Source organism: Tribolium castaneum, chromosome 4, assembly GCF_031307605.1.
Source record: "Tribolium castaneum strain GA2 chromosome 4, icTriCast1.1, whole genome shotgun sequence".
NCBI classification, from domain to species: Eukaryota; Metazoa; Arthropoda; class Insecta; order Coleoptera; family Tenebrionidae; genus Tribolium; species Tribolium castaneum.
Window position 1 is genome coordinate 21,311,638 of NC_087397.1, and position 12,791 is coordinate 21,324,428.

General features: G+C 46.6%; 64 non-coding genes and 3 pseudogenes across 64 annotated transcripts; all 67 read right to left on the minus strand.

Moving 5' to 3' along the window:
• Positions 1–6: 6 nt before the first annotated feature.
• LOC135266200 (5S ribosomal RNA) lies at positions 7–125 on the minus strand. The gene has a single exon (XR_010334116.1). It is a non-coding gene; the product is annotated as a 5S ribosomal RNA (ribosomal RNA).
• A 73-nt stretch (positions 126–198) lies between these two features.
• On the minus strand, positions 199–316 carry LOC135266156 (5S ribosomal RNA; annotated as a pseudogene).
• A 73-nt stretch (positions 317–389) lies between these two features.
• LOC135266111 (5S ribosomal RNA) lies at positions 390–508 on the minus strand. Its single transcript, XR_010334048.1, has one exon. It is a non-coding gene; the product is annotated as a 5S ribosomal RNA (ribosomal RNA).
• A 73-nt stretch (positions 509–581) lies between these two features.
• LOC135266211 (5S ribosomal RNA) lies at positions 582–700 on the minus strand. The gene has a single exon (XR_010334127.1). It is a non-coding gene; the product is annotated as a 5S ribosomal RNA (ribosomal RNA).
• A 73-nt stretch (positions 701–773) lies between these two features.
• LOC135266091 (5S ribosomal RNA) lies at positions 774–892 on the minus strand. The gene has a single exon (XR_010334028.1). It is a non-coding gene; the product is annotated as a 5S ribosomal RNA (ribosomal RNA).
• A 73-nt stretch (positions 893–965) lies between these two features.
• Positions 966–1,084, minus strand: LOC135266015 (5S ribosomal RNA). The gene has a single exon (XR_010333952.1). It is a non-coding gene; the product is annotated as a 5S ribosomal RNA (ribosomal RNA).
• Positions 1,085–1,157: 73 nt separating this feature from the next.
• On the minus strand, positions 1,158–1,276 carry LOC135266026 (5S ribosomal RNA). Its single transcript, XR_010333963.1, has one exon. It is a non-coding gene; the product is annotated as a 5S ribosomal RNA (ribosomal RNA).
• Positions 1,277–1,348: 72 nt separating this feature from the next.
• Positions 1,349–1,467, minus strand: LOC135266092 (5S ribosomal RNA). The gene has a single exon (XR_010334029.1). It is a non-coding gene; the product is annotated as a 5S ribosomal RNA (ribosomal RNA).
• Positions 1,468–1,540: 73 nt separating this feature from the next.
• LOC135266038 (5S ribosomal RNA) lies at positions 1,541–1,659 on the minus strand. Its single transcript, XR_010333975.1, has one exon. It is a non-coding gene; the product is annotated as a 5S ribosomal RNA (ribosomal RNA).
• Positions 1,660–1,732: 73 nt separating this feature from the next.
• On the minus strand, positions 1,733–1,851 carry LOC135266119 (5S ribosomal RNA). The gene has a single exon (XR_010334056.1). It is a non-coding gene; the product is annotated as a 5S ribosomal RNA (ribosomal RNA).
• Positions 1,852–1,924: 73 nt separating this feature from the next.
• On the minus strand, positions 1,925–2,043 carry LOC135266049 (5S ribosomal RNA). The gene has a single exon (XR_010333986.1). It is a non-coding gene; the product is annotated as a 5S ribosomal RNA (ribosomal RNA).
• A 73-nt stretch (positions 2,044–2,116) lies between these two features.
• LOC135266060 (5S ribosomal RNA) lies at positions 2,117–2,235 on the minus strand. Its single transcript, XR_010333997.1, has one exon. It is a non-coding gene; the product is annotated as a 5S ribosomal RNA (ribosomal RNA).
• A 73-nt stretch (positions 2,236–2,308) lies between these two features.
• Positions 2,309–2,427, minus strand: LOC135266071 (5S ribosomal RNA). The gene has a single exon (XR_010334008.1). It is a non-coding gene; the product is annotated as a 5S ribosomal RNA (ribosomal RNA).
• A 73-nt stretch (positions 2,428–2,500) lies between these two features.
• On the minus strand, positions 2,501–2,619 carry LOC135266082 (5S ribosomal RNA). The gene has a single exon (XR_010334019.1). It is a non-coding gene; the product is annotated as a 5S ribosomal RNA (ribosomal RNA).
• Positions 2,620–2,692: 73 nt separating this feature from the next.
• Positions 2,693–2,811, minus strand: LOC135266093 (5S ribosomal RNA). Its single transcript, XR_010334030.1, has one exon. It is a non-coding gene; the product is annotated as a 5S ribosomal RNA (ribosomal RNA).
• A 73-nt stretch (positions 2,812–2,884) lies between these two features.
• LOC135266120 (5S ribosomal RNA) lies at positions 2,885–3,003 on the minus strand. Its single transcript, XR_010334057.1, has one exon. It is a non-coding gene; the product is annotated as a 5S ribosomal RNA (ribosomal RNA).
• A 73-nt stretch (positions 3,004–3,076) lies between these two features.
• LOC135266104 (5S ribosomal RNA) lies at positions 3,077–3,195 on the minus strand. Its single transcript, XR_010334041.1, has one exon. It is a non-coding gene; the product is annotated as a 5S ribosomal RNA (ribosomal RNA).
• Positions 3,196–3,268: 73 nt separating this feature from the next.
• On the minus strand, positions 3,269–3,387 carry LOC135266115 (5S ribosomal RNA). Its single transcript, XR_010334052.1, has one exon. It is a non-coding gene; the product is annotated as a 5S ribosomal RNA (ribosomal RNA).
• Positions 3,388–3,460: 73 nt separating this feature from the next.
• On the minus strand, positions 3,461–3,579 carry LOC135266122 (5S ribosomal RNA). The gene has a single exon (XR_010334059.1). It is a non-coding gene; the product is annotated as a 5S ribosomal RNA (ribosomal RNA).
• A 73-nt stretch (positions 3,580–3,652) lies between these two features.
• On the minus strand, positions 3,653–3,771 carry LOC135266085 (5S ribosomal RNA). Its single transcript, XR_010334022.1, has one exon. It is a non-coding gene; the product is annotated as a 5S ribosomal RNA (ribosomal RNA).
• A 73-nt stretch (positions 3,772–3,844) lies between these two features.
• LOC135266127 (5S ribosomal RNA) lies at positions 3,845–3,963 on the minus strand. Its single transcript, XR_010334064.1, has one exon. It is a non-coding gene; the product is annotated as a 5S ribosomal RNA (ribosomal RNA).
• A 73-nt stretch (positions 3,964–4,036) lies between these two features.
• Positions 4,037–4,155, minus strand: LOC135266123 (5S ribosomal RNA). Its single transcript, XR_010334060.1, has one exon. It is a non-coding gene; the product is annotated as a 5S ribosomal RNA (ribosomal RNA).
• A 73-nt stretch (positions 4,156–4,228) lies between these two features.
• Positions 4,229–4,347, minus strand: LOC135266086 (5S ribosomal RNA). Its single transcript, XR_010334023.1, has one exon. It is a non-coding gene; the product is annotated as a 5S ribosomal RNA (ribosomal RNA).
• Positions 4,348–4,420: 73 nt separating this feature from the next.
• On the minus strand, positions 4,421–4,539 carry LOC135266138 (5S ribosomal RNA). The gene has a single exon (XR_010334075.1). It is a non-coding gene; the product is annotated as a 5S ribosomal RNA (ribosomal RNA).
• A 73-nt stretch (positions 4,540–4,612) lies between these two features.
• On the minus strand, positions 4,613–4,731 carry LOC135266149 (5S ribosomal RNA). Its single transcript, XR_010334086.1, has one exon. It is a non-coding gene; the product is annotated as a 5S ribosomal RNA (ribosomal RNA).
• Positions 4,732–4,804: 73 nt separating this feature from the next.
• LOC135266124 (5S ribosomal RNA) lies at positions 4,805–4,923 on the minus strand. The gene has a single exon (XR_010334061.1). It is a non-coding gene; the product is annotated as a 5S ribosomal RNA (ribosomal RNA).
• Positions 4,924–4,996: 73 nt separating this feature from the next.
• LOC135266160 (5S ribosomal RNA) lies at positions 4,997–5,115 on the minus strand. Its single transcript, XR_010334092.1, has one exon. It is a non-coding gene; the product is annotated as a 5S ribosomal RNA (ribosomal RNA).
• Positions 5,116–5,188: 73 nt separating this feature from the next.
• LOC135266113 (5S ribosomal RNA) lies at positions 5,189–5,307 on the minus strand. The gene has a single exon (XR_010334050.1). It is a non-coding gene; the product is annotated as a 5S ribosomal RNA (ribosomal RNA).
• A 73-nt stretch (positions 5,308–5,380) lies between these two features.
• Positions 5,381–5,499, minus strand: LOC135266125 (5S ribosomal RNA). The gene has a single exon (XR_010334062.1). It is a non-coding gene; the product is annotated as a 5S ribosomal RNA (ribosomal RNA).
• Positions 5,500–5,572: 73 nt separating this feature from the next.
• On the minus strand, positions 5,573–5,691 carry LOC135266087 (5S ribosomal RNA). Its single transcript, XR_010334024.1, has one exon. It is a non-coding gene; the product is annotated as a 5S ribosomal RNA (ribosomal RNA).
• Positions 5,692–5,764: 73 nt separating this feature from the next.
• Positions 5,765–5,883, minus strand: LOC135266171 (5S ribosomal RNA). The gene has a single exon (XR_010334093.1). It is a non-coding gene; the product is annotated as a 5S ribosomal RNA (ribosomal RNA).
• A 73-nt stretch (positions 5,884–5,956) lies between these two features.
• On the minus strand, positions 5,957–6,075 carry LOC135266181 (5S ribosomal RNA). The gene has a single exon (XR_010334097.1). It is a non-coding gene; the product is annotated as a 5S ribosomal RNA (ribosomal RNA).
• A 73-nt stretch (positions 6,076–6,148) lies between these two features.
• On the minus strand, positions 6,149–6,267 carry LOC135266126 (5S ribosomal RNA). Its single transcript, XR_010334063.1, has one exon. It is a non-coding gene; the product is annotated as a 5S ribosomal RNA (ribosomal RNA).
• Positions 6,268–6,340: 73 nt separating this feature from the next.
• On the minus strand, positions 6,341–6,459 carry LOC135266110 (5S ribosomal RNA). The gene has a single exon (XR_010334047.1). It is a non-coding gene; the product is annotated as a 5S ribosomal RNA (ribosomal RNA).
• A 73-nt stretch (positions 6,460–6,532) lies between these two features.
• Positions 6,533–6,651, minus strand: LOC135266185 (5S ribosomal RNA). The gene has a single exon (XR_010334101.1). It is a non-coding gene; the product is annotated as a 5S ribosomal RNA (ribosomal RNA).
• A 73-nt stretch (positions 6,652–6,724) lies between these two features.
• LOC135266186 (5S ribosomal RNA) lies at positions 6,725–6,843 on the minus strand. The gene has a single exon (XR_010334102.1). It is a non-coding gene; the product is annotated as a 5S ribosomal RNA (ribosomal RNA).
• A 73-nt stretch (positions 6,844–6,916) lies between these two features.
• Positions 6,917–7,035, minus strand: LOC135266128 (5S ribosomal RNA). The gene has a single exon (XR_010334065.1). It is a non-coding gene; the product is annotated as a 5S ribosomal RNA (ribosomal RNA).
• A 73-nt stretch (positions 7,036–7,108) lies between these two features.
• On the minus strand, positions 7,109–7,227 carry LOC135266187 (5S ribosomal RNA). Its single transcript, XR_010334103.1, has one exon. It is a non-coding gene; the product is annotated as a 5S ribosomal RNA (ribosomal RNA).
• Positions 7,228–7,300: 73 nt separating this feature from the next.
• On the minus strand, positions 7,301–7,419 carry LOC135266114 (5S ribosomal RNA). The gene has a single exon (XR_010334051.1). It is a non-coding gene; the product is annotated as a 5S ribosomal RNA (ribosomal RNA).
• Positions 7,420–7,492: 73 nt separating this feature from the next.
• LOC135266129 (5S ribosomal RNA) lies at positions 7,493–7,611 on the minus strand. The gene has a single exon (XR_010334066.1). It is a non-coding gene; the product is annotated as a 5S ribosomal RNA (ribosomal RNA).
• Positions 7,612–7,684: 73 nt separating this feature from the next.
• On the minus strand, positions 7,685–7,803 carry LOC135266088 (5S ribosomal RNA). The gene has a single exon (XR_010334025.1). It is a non-coding gene; the product is annotated as a 5S ribosomal RNA (ribosomal RNA).
• A 73-nt stretch (positions 7,804–7,876) lies between these two features.
• On the minus strand, positions 7,877–7,995 carry LOC135266188 (5S ribosomal RNA). Its single transcript, XR_010334104.1, has one exon. It is a non-coding gene; the product is annotated as a 5S ribosomal RNA (ribosomal RNA).
• A 73-nt stretch (positions 7,996–8,068) lies between these two features.
• Positions 8,069–8,187, minus strand: LOC135266190 (5S ribosomal RNA). Its single transcript, XR_010334106.1, has one exon. It is a non-coding gene; the product is annotated as a 5S ribosomal RNA (ribosomal RNA).
• Positions 8,188–8,260: 73 nt separating this feature from the next.
• Positions 8,261–8,379, minus strand: LOC135266089 (5S ribosomal RNA). Its single transcript, XR_010334026.1, has one exon. It is a non-coding gene; the product is annotated as a 5S ribosomal RNA (ribosomal RNA).
• A 73-nt stretch (positions 8,380–8,452) lies between these two features.
• Positions 8,453–8,571, minus strand: LOC135266191 (5S ribosomal RNA). The gene has a single exon (XR_010334107.1). It is a non-coding gene; the product is annotated as a 5S ribosomal RNA (ribosomal RNA).
• Positions 8,572–8,644: 73 nt separating this feature from the next.
• On the minus strand, positions 8,645–8,763 carry LOC135266192 (5S ribosomal RNA). The gene has a single exon (XR_010334108.1). It is a non-coding gene; the product is annotated as a 5S ribosomal RNA (ribosomal RNA).
• A 73-nt stretch (positions 8,764–8,836) lies between these two features.
• On the minus strand, positions 8,837–8,956 carry LOC135266142 (5S ribosomal RNA). Its single transcript, XR_010334079.1, has one exon. It is a non-coding gene; the product is annotated as a 5S ribosomal RNA (ribosomal RNA).
• A 73-nt stretch (positions 8,957–9,029) lies between these two features.
• Positions 9,030–9,148, minus strand: LOC135266193 (5S ribosomal RNA). The gene has a single exon (XR_010334109.1). It is a non-coding gene; the product is annotated as a 5S ribosomal RNA (ribosomal RNA).
• A 73-nt stretch (positions 9,149–9,221) lies between these two features.
• LOC135266090 (5S ribosomal RNA) lies at positions 9,222–9,340 on the minus strand. The gene has a single exon (XR_010334027.1). It is a non-coding gene; the product is annotated as a 5S ribosomal RNA (ribosomal RNA).
• A 73-nt stretch (positions 9,341–9,413) lies between these two features.
• Positions 9,414–9,532, minus strand: LOC135266194 (5S ribosomal RNA). Its single transcript, XR_010334110.1, has one exon. It is a non-coding gene; the product is annotated as a 5S ribosomal RNA (ribosomal RNA).
• Positions 9,533–9,605: 73 nt separating this feature from the next.
• Positions 9,606–9,724, minus strand: LOC135266195 (5S ribosomal RNA). The gene has a single exon (XR_010334111.1). It is a non-coding gene; the product is annotated as a 5S ribosomal RNA (ribosomal RNA).
• Positions 9,725–9,797: 73 nt separating this feature from the next.
• On the minus strand, positions 9,798–9,917 carry LOC135266143 (5S ribosomal RNA). The gene has a single exon (XR_010334080.1). It is a non-coding gene; the product is annotated as a 5S ribosomal RNA (ribosomal RNA).
• Positions 9,918–9,990: 73 nt separating this feature from the next.
• On the minus strand, positions 9,991–10,109 carry LOC135266196 (5S ribosomal RNA). Its single transcript, XR_010334112.1, has one exon. It is a non-coding gene; the product is annotated as a 5S ribosomal RNA (ribosomal RNA).
• A 73-nt stretch (positions 10,110–10,182) lies between these two features.
• Positions 10,183–10,301, minus strand: LOC135266197 (5S ribosomal RNA). Its single transcript, XR_010334113.1, has one exon. It is a non-coding gene; the product is annotated as a 5S ribosomal RNA (ribosomal RNA).
• Positions 10,302–10,374: 73 nt separating this feature from the next.
• Positions 10,375–10,480, minus strand: LOC135266162 (5S ribosomal RNA; annotated as a pseudogene).
• Positions 10,481–10,553: 73 nt separating this feature from the next.
• LOC135266198 (5S ribosomal RNA) lies at positions 10,554–10,672 on the minus strand. Its single transcript, XR_010334114.1, has one exon. It is a non-coding gene; the product is annotated as a 5S ribosomal RNA (ribosomal RNA).
• A 73-nt stretch (positions 10,673–10,745) lies between these two features.
• Positions 10,746–10,865, minus strand: LOC135266144 (5S ribosomal RNA). Its single transcript, XR_010334081.1, has one exon. It is a non-coding gene; the product is annotated as a 5S ribosomal RNA (ribosomal RNA).
• A 73-nt stretch (positions 10,866–10,938) lies between these two features.
• Positions 10,939–11,057, minus strand: LOC135266094 (5S ribosomal RNA). Its single transcript, XR_010334031.1, has one exon. It is a non-coding gene; the product is annotated as a 5S ribosomal RNA (ribosomal RNA).
• Positions 11,058–11,130: 73 nt separating this feature from the next.
• Positions 11,131–11,249, minus strand: LOC135266112 (5S ribosomal RNA). The gene has a single exon (XR_010334049.1). It is a non-coding gene; the product is annotated as a 5S ribosomal RNA (ribosomal RNA).
• A 73-nt stretch (positions 11,250–11,322) lies between these two features.
• LOC135266199 (5S ribosomal RNA) lies at positions 11,323–11,441 on the minus strand. The gene has a single exon (XR_010334115.1). It is a non-coding gene; the product is annotated as a 5S ribosomal RNA (ribosomal RNA).
• A 73-nt stretch (positions 11,442–11,514) lies between these two features.
• Positions 11,515–11,620, minus strand: LOC135266163 (5S ribosomal RNA; annotated as a pseudogene).
• A 73-nt stretch (positions 11,621–11,693) lies between these two features.
• LOC135266201 (5S ribosomal RNA) lies at positions 11,694–11,812 on the minus strand. Its single transcript, XR_010334117.1, has one exon. It is a non-coding gene; the product is annotated as a 5S ribosomal RNA (ribosomal RNA).
• Positions 11,813–11,885: 73 nt separating this feature from the next.
• Positions 11,886–12,004, minus strand: LOC135266202 (5S ribosomal RNA). Its single transcript, XR_010334118.1, has one exon. It is a non-coding gene; the product is annotated as a 5S ribosomal RNA (ribosomal RNA).
• Positions 12,005–12,077: 73 nt separating this feature from the next.
• Positions 12,078–12,196, minus strand: LOC135266203 (5S ribosomal RNA). The gene has a single exon (XR_010334119.1). It is a non-coding gene; the product is annotated as a 5S ribosomal RNA (ribosomal RNA).
• Positions 12,197–12,269: 73 nt separating this feature from the next.
• LOC135266095 (5S ribosomal RNA) lies at positions 12,270–12,388 on the minus strand. Its single transcript, XR_010334032.1, has one exon. It is a non-coding gene; the product is annotated as a 5S ribosomal RNA (ribosomal RNA).
• A 73-nt stretch (positions 12,389–12,461) lies between these two features.
• LOC135266204 (5S ribosomal RNA) lies at positions 12,462–12,580 on the minus strand. Its single transcript, XR_010334120.1, has one exon. It is a non-coding gene; the product is annotated as a 5S ribosomal RNA (ribosomal RNA).
• Positions 12,581–12,653: 73 nt separating this feature from the next.
• Positions 12,654–12,772, minus strand: LOC135266096 (5S ribosomal RNA). The gene has a single exon (XR_010334033.1). It is a non-coding gene; the product is annotated as a 5S ribosomal RNA (ribosomal RNA).
• Between the last annotated feature and the right edge of the window lie 19 nt (positions 12,773–12,791).

Consider the following 12,791-nt stretch of genomic DNA (forward strand, 5'->3'; position numbering starts at 1 on the left):
AAAAGGAGGCAACGGCACGCGGTGTTCCCAAGCGGTCACCCATCCAAGTACTAACCGCGCCCGACGCTGCTTAACTTCAGTGATCAGACGAGAACTGGTGTATTCAGCGTGGTATGGACGTTGCCTGAACGTTTTCTCGTTCTCAAAGGACATTAACTGTCCTAAAATTTTATTTAAAGCGTTATAAAACAAAAAAGGAGGCAACGGCACGCGGTGTTCCCAAGCGGTCACCCATCCAAGTACTAACCGCGCCCGACGCTGCTGACTTCAGTGATCAGACGAGAACTGGTGTATTCAGCGTGGTATGGACGTTGCTTGAACGTTTTCTCGTCCTCAGAGTAGATTAACTGTCCTAAAATTTTATTTAAAGCGTTATAAAACAAAAAAGGAGGCAACGGCACGCGGTGTTCCCAAGCGGTCACCCATCCAAGTACTAACCGCGCCCGACGCTGCTTAACTTCAGTGATCAGACGAGAACTGGTGTATTCTGCGTGGTATGGACGTTGCCTGAACGTTTTCTCGTCCTCAGAGTAAATTAACTGTCCTAAAATTTTATTTAAAGCGTTATAAAACAAAAAAGGAGGCAACGGCACGCGGTGTTCCCAAGCGGTCACCCATCCAAGTACTAACCGCGCCCGACGCTGCTTAACTTCAGTGATCAGACGAGAACTGGTGTATTCAGCGTGGTATGGACGTTGCCTGAACGTTTTCTCGTTCTCAAAGGACATTAACTGTCCTAAAATTTTATTTAAAGCGTTATAAAACAAAAAAGGAGGCAACGGCACGCGGTGTTCCCAAGCGGTCACCCATCCAAGTACTAACCGCGCCCGACGCTGCTTAACTTCAGTGATCAGACGAGAACTGGTGTATTCAGCGTGGTATGGACGTTGCTTGAACGTTTTCTCGTTTTCAGAGTAGATTAACTGTCCTAAAATTTTATTTAAAGCGTTATAAAACAAAAAAGGAGGCAACGGCACGCGGTGTTCCCAAGCGGTCACCCATCCAAGTACTAACCGCGCCCGACGCTGCTTAACTTCAGTGATCAGACGAGAACTGGTGTATTCAGCGTGGTATGGACGTTGCCTGAACGTTTTCTCGTCCTCAGAGTAAATTAACTGTCCTAAAATTTTATTTAAAGCGTTATAAAACAAAAAAGGAGGCAACGGCACGCGGTGTTCCCAAGCGGTCACCCATCCAAGTACTAACCGCGCCCGACGCTGCTTAACTTCAGTGATCAGACGAGAACTGGTGTATTCAGCGTGGTATGGACGTTGCCTGAACGTTTTCTCGTCCTCAGAGTAAATTAACTGTCCTAAAATTTTATTTAAGACGTTATAAAACAAAAAGGAGGCAACGGCACGCGGTGTTCCCAAGCGGTCACCCATCCAAGTACTAACCGCGCCCGACGCTGCTTAACTTCAGTGATCAGACGAGAACTGGTGTATTCAGCGTGGTATGGACGTTGCTTGAACGTTTTCTCGTCCTCAGAGTAGATTAACTGTCCTAAAATTTTATTTAAAGCGTTATAAAACAAAAAAGGAGGCAACGGCACGCGGTGTTCCCAAGCGGTCACCCATCCAAGTACTAACCGCGCCCGACGCTGCTTAACTTCAGTGATCAGACGAGAACTGGTGTATTCAGCGTGGTATGGACGTTGCCTGAACGTTTTCTCGTTCTCAAAGGACATTAACTGTCCTAAAATTTTATTTAAAGCGTTATAAAACAAAAAAGGAGGCAACGGCACGCGGTGTTCCCAAGCGGTCACCCATCCAAGTACTAACCGCGCCCGACGCTGCTTGACTTCAGTGATCAGACGAGAACTGGTGTATTCAGCGTGGTATGGACGTTGCTTGAACGTTTTCTCGTCCTCAGAGTAGATTAACTGTCCTAAAATTTTATTTAAAGCGTTATAAAACAAAAAAGGAGGCAACGGCACGCGGTGTTCCCAAGCGGTCACCCATCCAAGTACTAACCGCGCCCGACGCTGCTTAACTTCAGTGATCAGACGAGAACTGGTGTATTCAGCGTGGTATGGACGTTGCCTGAACGTTTTCTCGTCCTCAGAGTAAATTAACTGTCCTAAAATTTTATTTAAAGCGTTATAAAACAAAAAAGGAGGCAACGGCACGCGGTGTTCCCAAGCGGTCACCCATCCAAGTACTAACCGCGCCCGACGCTGCTTAACTTCAGTGATCAGACGAGAACTGGTGTATTCAGCGTGGTATGGACGTTGCCTGAACGTTTTCTCGTTCTCAAAGGACATTAACTGTCCTAAAATGTTATTTAAAGCGTTATAAAACAAAAAAGGAGGCAACGGCACGCGGTGTTCCCAAGCGGTCACCCATCCAAGTACTAACCGCGCCCGACGCTGCTTAACTTCAGTGATCAGACGAGAACTGGTGTATTCAGCGTGGTATGGACGTTGCCTGAACGTTTTCTCGTCCTCAGAGTAAATTAACTGTCCTAAAATTTTATTTAAAGCGTTATAAAACAAAAAAGGAGGCAACGGCACGCGGTGTTCCCAAGCGGTCACCCATCCAAGTACTAACCGCGCCCGACGCTGCTTAACTTCAGTGATCAGACGAGAACTGGTGTATTCAGCGTGGTATGGACGTTGCCTGAACGTTTTCTCGTTCTCAAAGGACATTAACTGTCCTAAAATTTTATTTAAAGCGTTATAAAACAAAAAAGGAGGCAACGGCACGCGGTGTTCCCAAGCGGTCACCCATCCAAGTACTAACCGCGCCCGACGCTGCTTAACTTCAGTGATCAGACGAGAACTGGTGTATTCAGCGTGGTATGGACGTTGCCTGAACGTTTTCTCGTTCTCAAAGGACATTAACTGTCCTAAAATTTTATTTAAAGCGTTATAAAACAAAAAAGGAGGCAACGGCACGCGGTGTTCCCAAGCGGTCACCCATCCAAGTACTAACCGCGCCCGACGCTGCTTGACTTCAGTGATCAGACGAGAACTGGTGTATTCAGCGTGGTATGGACGTTGCTTGAACGTTTTCTCGTCCTCAGAGTAGATTAACTGTCCTAAAATTTTATTTAAAGCGTTATAAAACAAAAAAGGAGGCAACGGCACGCGGTGTTCCCAAGCGGTCACCCATCCAAGTACTAACCGCGCCCGACGCTGCTTAACTTCAGTGATCAGACGAGAACTGGTGTATTCAGCGTGGTATGGACGTTGCCTGAACGTTTTCTCGTTCTCAAAGGACATTAACTGTCCTAAAATTTTATTTAAAGCGTTATAAAACAAAAAAGGAGGCAACGGCACGCGGTGTTCCCAAGCGGTCACCCATCCAAGTACTAACCGCGCCCGACGCTGCTTAACTTCAGTGATCAGACGAGAACTGGTGTATTCAGCGTGGTATGGACGTTGCCTGAACGTTTTCTCGTTCTCAAAGGACATTAACTGTCCTAAAATTTTATTTAAAGCGTTATAAAACAAAAAAGGAGGCAACGGCACGCGGTGTTCCCAAGCGGTCACCCATCCAAGTACTAACCGCGCCCGACGCTGCTTGACTTCAGTGATCAGACGAGAACTGGTGTATTCAGCGTGGTATGGACGTTGCTTGAACGTTTTCTCGTCCTCAGAGTAGATTAACTGTCCTAAAATTTTATTTAAAGCGTTATAAAACAAAAAAGGAGGCAACGGCACGCGGTGTTCCCAAGCGGTCACCCATCCAAGTACTAACCGCGCCCGACGCTGCTTGACTTCAGTGATCAGACGAGAACTGGTGTATTCAGCGTGGTATGGACGTTGCCTGAACGTTTTCTCGTTCTCAAAGGACATTAACTGTCCTAAAATTTTATTTAAAGCGTTATAAAACAAAAAAGGAGGCAACGGCACGCGGTGTTCCCAAGCGGTCACCCATCCAAGTACTAACCGCGCCCGACGCTGCTTAACTTCAGTGATCAGACGAGAACTGGTGTATTCAGCGTGGTATGGACGTTGCCTGAACGTTTTCTCGTTCTCAAAGGACATTAACTGTCCTAAAATTTTATTTAAAGCGTTATAAAACAAAAAAGGAGGCAACGGCACGCGGTGTTCCCAAGCGGTCACCCATCCAAGTACTAACCGCGCCCGACGCTGCTTGACTTCAGTGATCAGACGAGAACTGGTGTATTCAGCGTGGTATGGACGTTGCTTGAACGTTTTCTCGTCCTCAGAGTAGATTAACTGTCCTAAAATTTTATTTAAAGCGTTATAAAACAAAAAAGGAGGCAACGGCACGCGGTGTTCCCAAGCGGTCACCCATCCAAGTACTAACCGCGCCCGACGCTGCTTGACTTCAGTGATCAGACGAGAACTGGTGTATTCAGCGTGGTATGGACGTTGCCTGAACGTTTTCTCGTTCTCAAAGGACATTAACTGTCCTAAAATTTTATTTAAAGCGTTATAAAACAAAAAAGGAGGCAACGGCACGCGGTGTTCCCAAGCGGTCACCCATCCAAGTACTAACCGCGCCCGACGCTGCTTAACTTCAGTGATCAGACGAGAACTGGTGTATTCAGCGTGGTATGGACGTTGCCTGAACGTTTTCTCGTCCTCAGAGTAAATTAACTGTCCTAAAATTTTATTTAAAGCGTTATAAAACAAAAAAGGAGGCAACGGCACGCGGTGTTCCCAAGCGGTCACCCATCCAAGTACTAACCGCGCCCGACGCTGCTTAACTTCAGTGATCAGACGAGAACTGGTGTATTCAGCGTGGTATGGACGTTGCCTGAACGTTTTCTCGTTCTCAAAGGACATTAACTGTCCTAAAATTTTATTTAAAGCGTTATAAAACAAAAAAGGAGGCAACGGCACGCGGTGTTCCCAAGCGGTCACCCATCCAAGTACTAACCGCGCCCGACGCTGCTTGACTTCAGTGATCAGACGAGAACTGGTGTATTCAGCGTGGTATGGACGTTGCTTGAACGTTTTCTCGTCCTCAGAGTAGATTAACTGTCCTAAAATTTTATTTAAAGCGTTATAAAACAAAAAAGGAGGCAACGGCACGCGGTGTTCCCAAGCGGTCACCCATCCAAGTACTAACCGCGCCCGACGCTGCTTAACTTCAGTGATCAGACGAGAACTGGTGTATTCAGCGTGGTATGGACGTTGCCTGAACGTTTTCTCGTCCTCAGAGTAAATTAACTGTCCTAAAATTTTATTTAAAGCGTTATAAAACAAAAAAGGAGGCAACGGCACGCGGTGTTCCCAAGCGGTCACCCATCCAAGTACTAACCGCGCCCGACGCTGCTTAACTTCAGTGATCAGACGAGAACTGGTGTATTCAGCGTGGTATTGACGTTGCTTGAACGTTTTCTCGTTTTCAGAGTAGATTAACTGTCCTAAAATTTTATTTAAAGCGTTATAAAACAAAAAAGGAGGCAACGGCACGCGGTGTTCCCAAGCGGTCACCCATCCAAGTACTAACCGCGCCCGACGCTGCTTGACTTCAGTGATCAGACGAGAACTGGTGTATTCAGCGTGGTATGGACGTTGCTTGAACGTTTTCTCGTCCTCAGAGTAGATTAACTGTCCTAAAATTTTATTTAAAGCGTTATAAAACAAAAAAGGAGGCAACGGCACGCGGTGTTCCCAAGCGGTCACCCATCCAAGTACTAACCGCGCCCGACGCTGCTTGACTTCAGTGATCAGACGAGAACTGGTGTATTCAGCGTGGTATGGACGTTGCCTGAACGTTTTCTCGTTCTCAAAGGACATTAACTGTCCTAAAATTTTATTTAAAGCGTTATAAAACAAAAAAGGAGGCAACGGCACGCGGTGTTCCCAAGCGGTCACCCATCCAAGTACTAACCGCGCCCGACGCTGCTTAACTTCAGTGATCAGACGAGAACTGGTGTATTCAGCGTGGTATGGACGTTGCCTGAACGTTTTCTCGTCCTCAGAGTAAATTAACTGTCCTAAAATTTTATTTAAAGCGTTATAAAACAAAAAAGGAGGCAACGGCACGCGGTGTTCCCAAGCGGTCACCCATCCAAGTACTAACCGCGCCCGACGCTGCTTAACTTCAGTGATCAGACGAGAACTGGTGTATTCAGCGTGGTATGGACGTTGCCTGAACGTTTTCTCGTTCTCAAAGGACATTAACTGTCCTAAAATTTTATTTAAAGCGTTATAAAACAAAAAAGGAGGCAACGGCACGCGGTGTTCCCAAGCGGTCACCCATCCAAGTACTAACCGCGCCCGACGCTGCTTGACTTCAGTGATCAGACGAGAACTGGTGTATTCAGCGTGGTATGGACGTTGCTTGAACGTTTTCTCGTCCTCAGAGTAGATTAACTGTCCTAAAATTTTATTTAAAGCGTTATAAAACAAAAAAGGAGGCAACGGCACGCGGTGTTCCCAAGCGGTCACCCATCCAAGTACTAACCGCGCCCGACGCTGCTTGACTTCAGTGATCAGACGAGAACTGGTGTATTCAGCGTGGTATGGGCGTTGCCTGAACGTTTTCTCGTTCTCAAAGGACATTAACTGTCCTAAAATTTTATTTAAAGCGTTATAAAACAAAAAAGGAGGCAACGGCACGCGGTGTTCCCAAGCGGTCACCCATCCAAGTACTAACCGCGCCCGACGCTGCTTAACTTCAGTGATCAGACGAGAACTGGTGTATTCAGCGTGGTATGGACGTTGCCTGAACGTTTTCTCGTCCTCAGAGTAAATTAACTGTCCTAAAATTTTATTTAAAGCGTTATAAAACAAAAAAGGAGGCAACGGCACGCGGTGTTCCCAAGCGGTCACCCATCCAAGTACTAACCGCGCCCGACGCTGCTTAACTTCAGTGATCAGACGAGAACTGGTGTATTCAGCGTGGTATGGACGTTGCCTGAACGTTTTCTCGTTCTCAAAGGACATTAACTGTCCTAAAATTTTATTTAAAGCGTTATAAAACAAAAAAGGAGGCAACGGCACGCGGTGTTCCCAAGCGGTCACCCATCCAAGTACTAACCGCGCCCGACGCTGCTTGACTTCAGTGATCAGACGAGAACTGGTGTATTCAGCGTGGTATGGACGTTGCTTGAACGTTTTCTCGTCCTCAGAGTAGATTAACTGTCCTAAAATTTTATTTAAAGCGTTATAAAACAAAAAAGGAGGCAACGGCACGCGGTGTTCCCAAGCGGTCACCCATCCAAGTACTAACCGCGCCCGACGCTGCTTAACTTCAGTGATCAGACGAGAACTGGTGTATTCAGCGTGGTATGGACGTTGCCTGAACGTTTTCTCGTCCTCAGAGTAAATTAACTGTCCTAAAATTTTATTTAAAGCGTTATAAAACAAAAAAGGAGGCAACGGCACGCGGTGTTCCCAAGCGGTCACCCATCCAAGTACTAACCGCGCCCGACGCTGCTTAACTTCAGTGATCAGACGAGAACTGGTGTATTCAGCGTGGTATTGACGTTGCTTGAACGTTTTCTCGTTTTCAGAGTAGATTAACTGTCCTAAAATTTTATTTAAAGCGTTATAAAACAAAAAAGGAGGCAACGGCACGCGGTGTTCCCAAGCGGTCACCCATCCAAGTACTAACCGCGCCCGACGCTGCTTGACTTCAGTGATCAGACGAGAACTGGTGTATTCAGCGTGGTATGGACGTTGCTTGAACGTTTTCTCGTCCTCAGAGTAGATTAACTGTCCTAAAATTTTATTTAAAGCGTTATAAAACAAAAAAGGAGGCAACGGCACGCGGTGTTCCCAAGCGGTCACCCATCCAAGTACTAACCGCGCCCGACGCTGCTTGACTTCAGTGATCAGACGAGAACTGGTGTATTCAGCGTGGTATGGACGTTGCCTGAACGTTTTCTCGTTCTCAAAGGACATTAACTGTCCTAAAATTTTATTTAAAGCGTTATAAAACAAAAAAGGAGGCAACGGCACGCGGTGTTCCCAAGCGGTCACCCATCCAAGTACTAACCGCGCCCGACGCTGCTTAACTTCAGTGATCAGACGAGAACTGGTGTATTCAGCGTGGTATGGACGTTGCCTGAACGTTTTCTCGTCCTCAGAGTAAATTAACTGTCCTAAAATTTTATTTAAAGCGTTATAAAACAAAAAAGGAGGCAACGGCACGCGGTGTTCCCAAGCGGTCACCCATCCAAGTACTAACCGCGCCCGACGCTGCTTAACTTCAGTGATCAGACGAGAACTGGTGTATTCAGCGTGGTATGGACGTTGCCTGAACGTTTTCTCGTTCTCAAAGGACATTAACTGTCCTAAAATTTTATTTAAAGCGTTATAAAACAAAAAAGGAGGCAACGGCACGCGGTGTTCCCAAGCGGTCACCCATCCAAGTACTAACCGCGCCCGACGCTGCTTGACTTCAGTGATCAGACGAGAACTGGTGTATTCAGCGTGGTATGGACGTTGCCTGAACGTTTTCTCGTTCTCAAAGGACATTAACTGTCCTAAAATTTTATTTAAAGCGTTATAAAACAAAAAAGGAGGCAACGGCACGCGGTGTTCCCAAGCGGTCACCCATCCAAGTACTAACCGCGCCCGACGCTGCTTAACTTCAGTGATCAGACGAGAACTGGTGTATTCAGCGTGGTATGGACGTTGCCTGAACGTTTTCTCGTCCTCAGAGTAGATTAACTGTCCTAAAATTTTATTTAAAGCGTTATAAAACAAAAAAGGAGGCAACGGCACGCGGTGTTCCCAAGCGGTCACCCATCCAAGTACTAACCGCGCCCGACGCTGCTTAACTTCAGTGATCAGACGAGAACTGGTGTATTCAGCGTGGTATGGACGTTGCCTGAACGTTTTCTCGTCCTCAGAGTAGATTAACTGTCCTAAAATTTTATTTAAAGCGTTATAAAACAAGAAAGGAGGCAACGGGCACGCGGTGTTCCCAAGCGGTCACCCATCCAAGTACTAACCGCGCCCGACGCTGCTTAACTTCAGTGATCAGACGAGAACTGGTGTATTCAGCGTGGTATGGACGTTGCTTGAACGTTTTCTCGTCCTCAGAGTAGATTAACTGTCCTAAAATTTTATTTAAAGCGTTATAAAACAAAAAAGGAGGCAACGGCACGCGGTGTTCCCAAGCGGTCACCCATCCAAGTACTAACCGCGCCCGACGCTGCTTAACTTCAGTGATCAGACGAGAACTGGTGTATTCAGCGTGGTATGGACGTTGCCTGAACGTTTTCTCGTCCTCAGAGTAGATTAACTGTCCTAAAATTTTATTTAAAGCGTTATAAAACAAAAAAGGAGGCAACGGCACGCGGTGTTCCCAAGCGGTCACCCATCCAAGTACTAACCGCGCCCGACGCTGCTTGACTTCAGTGATCAGACGAGAACTGGTGTATTCAGCGTGGTATGGACGTTGCCTGAACGTTTTCTCGTTCTCAAAGGACATTAACTGTCCTAAAATTTTATTTAAAGCGTTATAAAACAAAAAAGGAGGCAACGGCACGCGGTGTTCCCAAGCGGTCACCCATCCAAGTACTAACCGCGCCCGACGCTGCTTAACTTCAGTGATCAGACGAGAACTGGTGTATTCAGCGTGGTATGGACGTTGCCTGAACGTTTTCTCGTCCTCAGAGTAGATTAACTGTCCTAAAATTTTATTTAAAGCGTTATAAAACAAAAAAGGAGGCAACGGCACGCGGTGTTCCCAAGCGGTCACCCATCCAAGTACTAACCGCGCCCGACGCTGCTTAACTTCAGTGATCAGACGAGAACTGGTGTATTCAGCGTGGTATGGACGTTGCCTGAACGTTTTCTCGTCCTCAGAGTAGATTAACTGTCCTAAAATTTTATTTAAAGCGTTATAAAACAAGAAAGGAGGCAACGGGCACGCGGTGTTCCCAAGCGGTCACCCATCCAAGTACTAACCGCGCCCGACGCTGCTTAACTTCAGTGATCAGACGAGAACTGGTGTATTCAGCGTGGTATGGACGTTGCTTGAACGTTTTCTCGTCCTCAGAGTAGATTAACTGTCCTAAAATTTTATTTAAAGCGTTATAAAACAAAAAAGGAGGCAACGGCACGCGGTGTTCCCAAGCGGTCACCCATCCAAGTACTAACCGCGCCCGACGCTGCTTAACTTCAGTGATCAGACGAGAACTGGTGTATTCAGCGTGGTATGGACGTTGCCTGAACGTTTTCTCGTCCTCAGAGTAGATTAACTGTCCTAAAATTTTATTTAAAGCGTTATAAAACAAAAAAGGAGGCAACGGCACGCGGTGTTCCCAAGCGGTCACCCATCCAAGTACTAACCGCGCCCGACGCTGCTTAACTTCAGTGATCAGACGAGAACTGGTGTATTCAGCGTGGTATGGACGTTGCCTGAACGTTTTCTCGTCCTCAGAGTAAATTAACTATCCTAAAATTTTATTTAAAGCGTTATAAAACAAAAAAGGAGGCAACGGCACGCGGTCACCCATCCAAGTACTAACCGCGCCCGACGCTGCTTAACTTCAGTGATCAGACGAGAACTGGTGTATTCAGCGTGGTATGGACGTTGCTTGAACGTTTTCTCGTCCTCAGAGTAGATTAACTGTCCTAAAATTTTATTTAAAGCGTTATAAAACAAAAAAGGAGGCAACGGCACGCGGTGTTCCCAAGCGGTCACCCATCCAAGTACTAACCGCGCCCGACGCTGCTTAACTTCAGTGATCAGACGAGAACTGGTGTATTCAGCGTGGTATGGACGTTGCCTGAACGTTTTCTCGTCCTCAGAGTAGATTAACTGTCCTAAAATTTTATTTAAAGCGTTATAAAACAAGAAAGGAGGCAACGGGCACGCGGTGTTCCCAAGCGGTCACCCATCCAAGTACTAACCGCGCCCGACGCTGCTTAACTTCAGTGATCAGACGAGAACTGGTGTATTCAGCGTGGTATGGACGTTGCTTGAACGTTTTCTCGTCCTCAGAGTAGATTAACTGTCCTAAAATTTTATTTAAAGCGTTATAAAACAAAAAAGGAGGCAACGGCACGCGGTGTTCCCAAGCGGTCACCCATCCAAGTACTAACCGCGCCCGACGCTGCTTAACTTCAGTGATCAGACGAGAACTGGTGTATTCAGCGTGGTATGGACGTTGCTTGAACGTTTTCTCGTCCTCAGAGTAGATTAACTGTCCTAAAATTTTATTTAAAGCGTTATAAAACAAAAAAGGAGGCAACGGCACGCGGTGTTCCCAAGCGGTCACCCCTCCAAGTACTAACCGCGCCCGACGCTGCTTAACTTCAGTGATCAGACGAGAACTGGTGTATTCAGCGTGGTATGGACGTTGCCTGAACGTTTTCTCGTCCTCAGAGTAGATTAACTGTCCTAAAATTTTATTTAAAGCGTTATAAAACAAAAAAGGAGGCAACGGCACGCGGTGTTCCCAAGCGGTCACCCATCCAAGTACTAACCGCGCCCGACGCTGCTTAACTTCAGTGATCAGACGAGAACTGGTGTATTCAGCGTGGTATGGACGTTGCCTGAACGTTTTCTCGTCCTCAGAGTAAATTAACTATCCTAAAATTTTATTTAAAGCGTTATAAAACAAAAAAGGAGGCAACGGCACGCGGTCACCCATCCAAGTACTAACCGCGCCCGACGCTGCTTAACTTCAGTGATCAGACGAGAACTGGTGTATTCAGCGTGGTATGGACGTTGCTTGAACGTTTTCTCGTCCTCAGAGTAGATTAACTGTCCTAAAATTTTATTTAAAGCGTTATAAAACAAAAAAGGAGGCAACGGCACGCGGTGTTCCCAAGCGGTCACCCATCCAAGTACTAACCGCGCCCGACGCTGCTTAACTTCAGTGATCAGACGAGAACTGGTGTATTCAGCGTGGTATGGACGTTGCCTGAACGTTTTCTCGTCCTCAGAGTAAATTAACTGTCCTAAAATTTTATTTAAAGCGTTATAAAACAAAAAAGGAGGCAACGGCACGCGGTGTTCCCAAGCGGTCACCCATCCAAGTACTAACCGCGCCCGACGCTGCTTAACTTCAGTGATCAGACGAGAACTGGTGTATTCAGCGTGGTATGGACGTTGCCTGAACGTTTTCTCGTTCTCAAAGGACATTAACTGTCCTAAAATTTTATTTAAAGCGTTATAAAACAAAAAAGGAGGCAACGGCACGCGGTGTTCCCAAGCGGTCACCCATCCAAGTACTAACCGCGCCCGACGCTGCTTAACTTCAGTGATCAGACGAGAACTGGTGTATTCAGCGTGGTATGGACGTTGCCTGAACGTTTTCTCGTCCTCAGAGTAAATTAACTGTCCTAAAATTTTATTTAAAGCGTTATAAAACAAAAAAGGAGGCAACGGCACGCGGTGTTCCCAAGCGGTCACCCATCCAAGTACTAACCGCGCCCGACGCTGCTTAACTTCAGTGATCAGACGAGAACTGGTGTATTCAGCGTGGTATGGACGTTGCTTGAACGTTTTCTCGTCCTCAGAGTAGATTAACTGTCCTAAAATTTTATTTAAAGCGTTATAAAACAAAAAAGGAGGCAACGGCACGCGGTGTTCCCAAGCGGTCACCCATCCAAGTACTAACCGCGCCCGACGCTGCTTAACTTCAGTGATCAGACGAGAACTGGTGTATTCAGCGTGGTATGGACGTTGCCTGAACGTTTTCTCGTCCTCAGAGTAAATTAACTGTCCTAAAATTTTATTTAAAGCGTTATAAAACAAAAAAGGAGGCAACGGCACGCGGTGTTCCCAAGCGGTCACCCATCCAAGTACTAACCGCGCCCGACGCTGCTTAACTTCAGTGATCAGACGAGAACTGGTGTATTCAGCGTGGTATGGACGTTGCTTGAACGTTTTCTCGTCCTC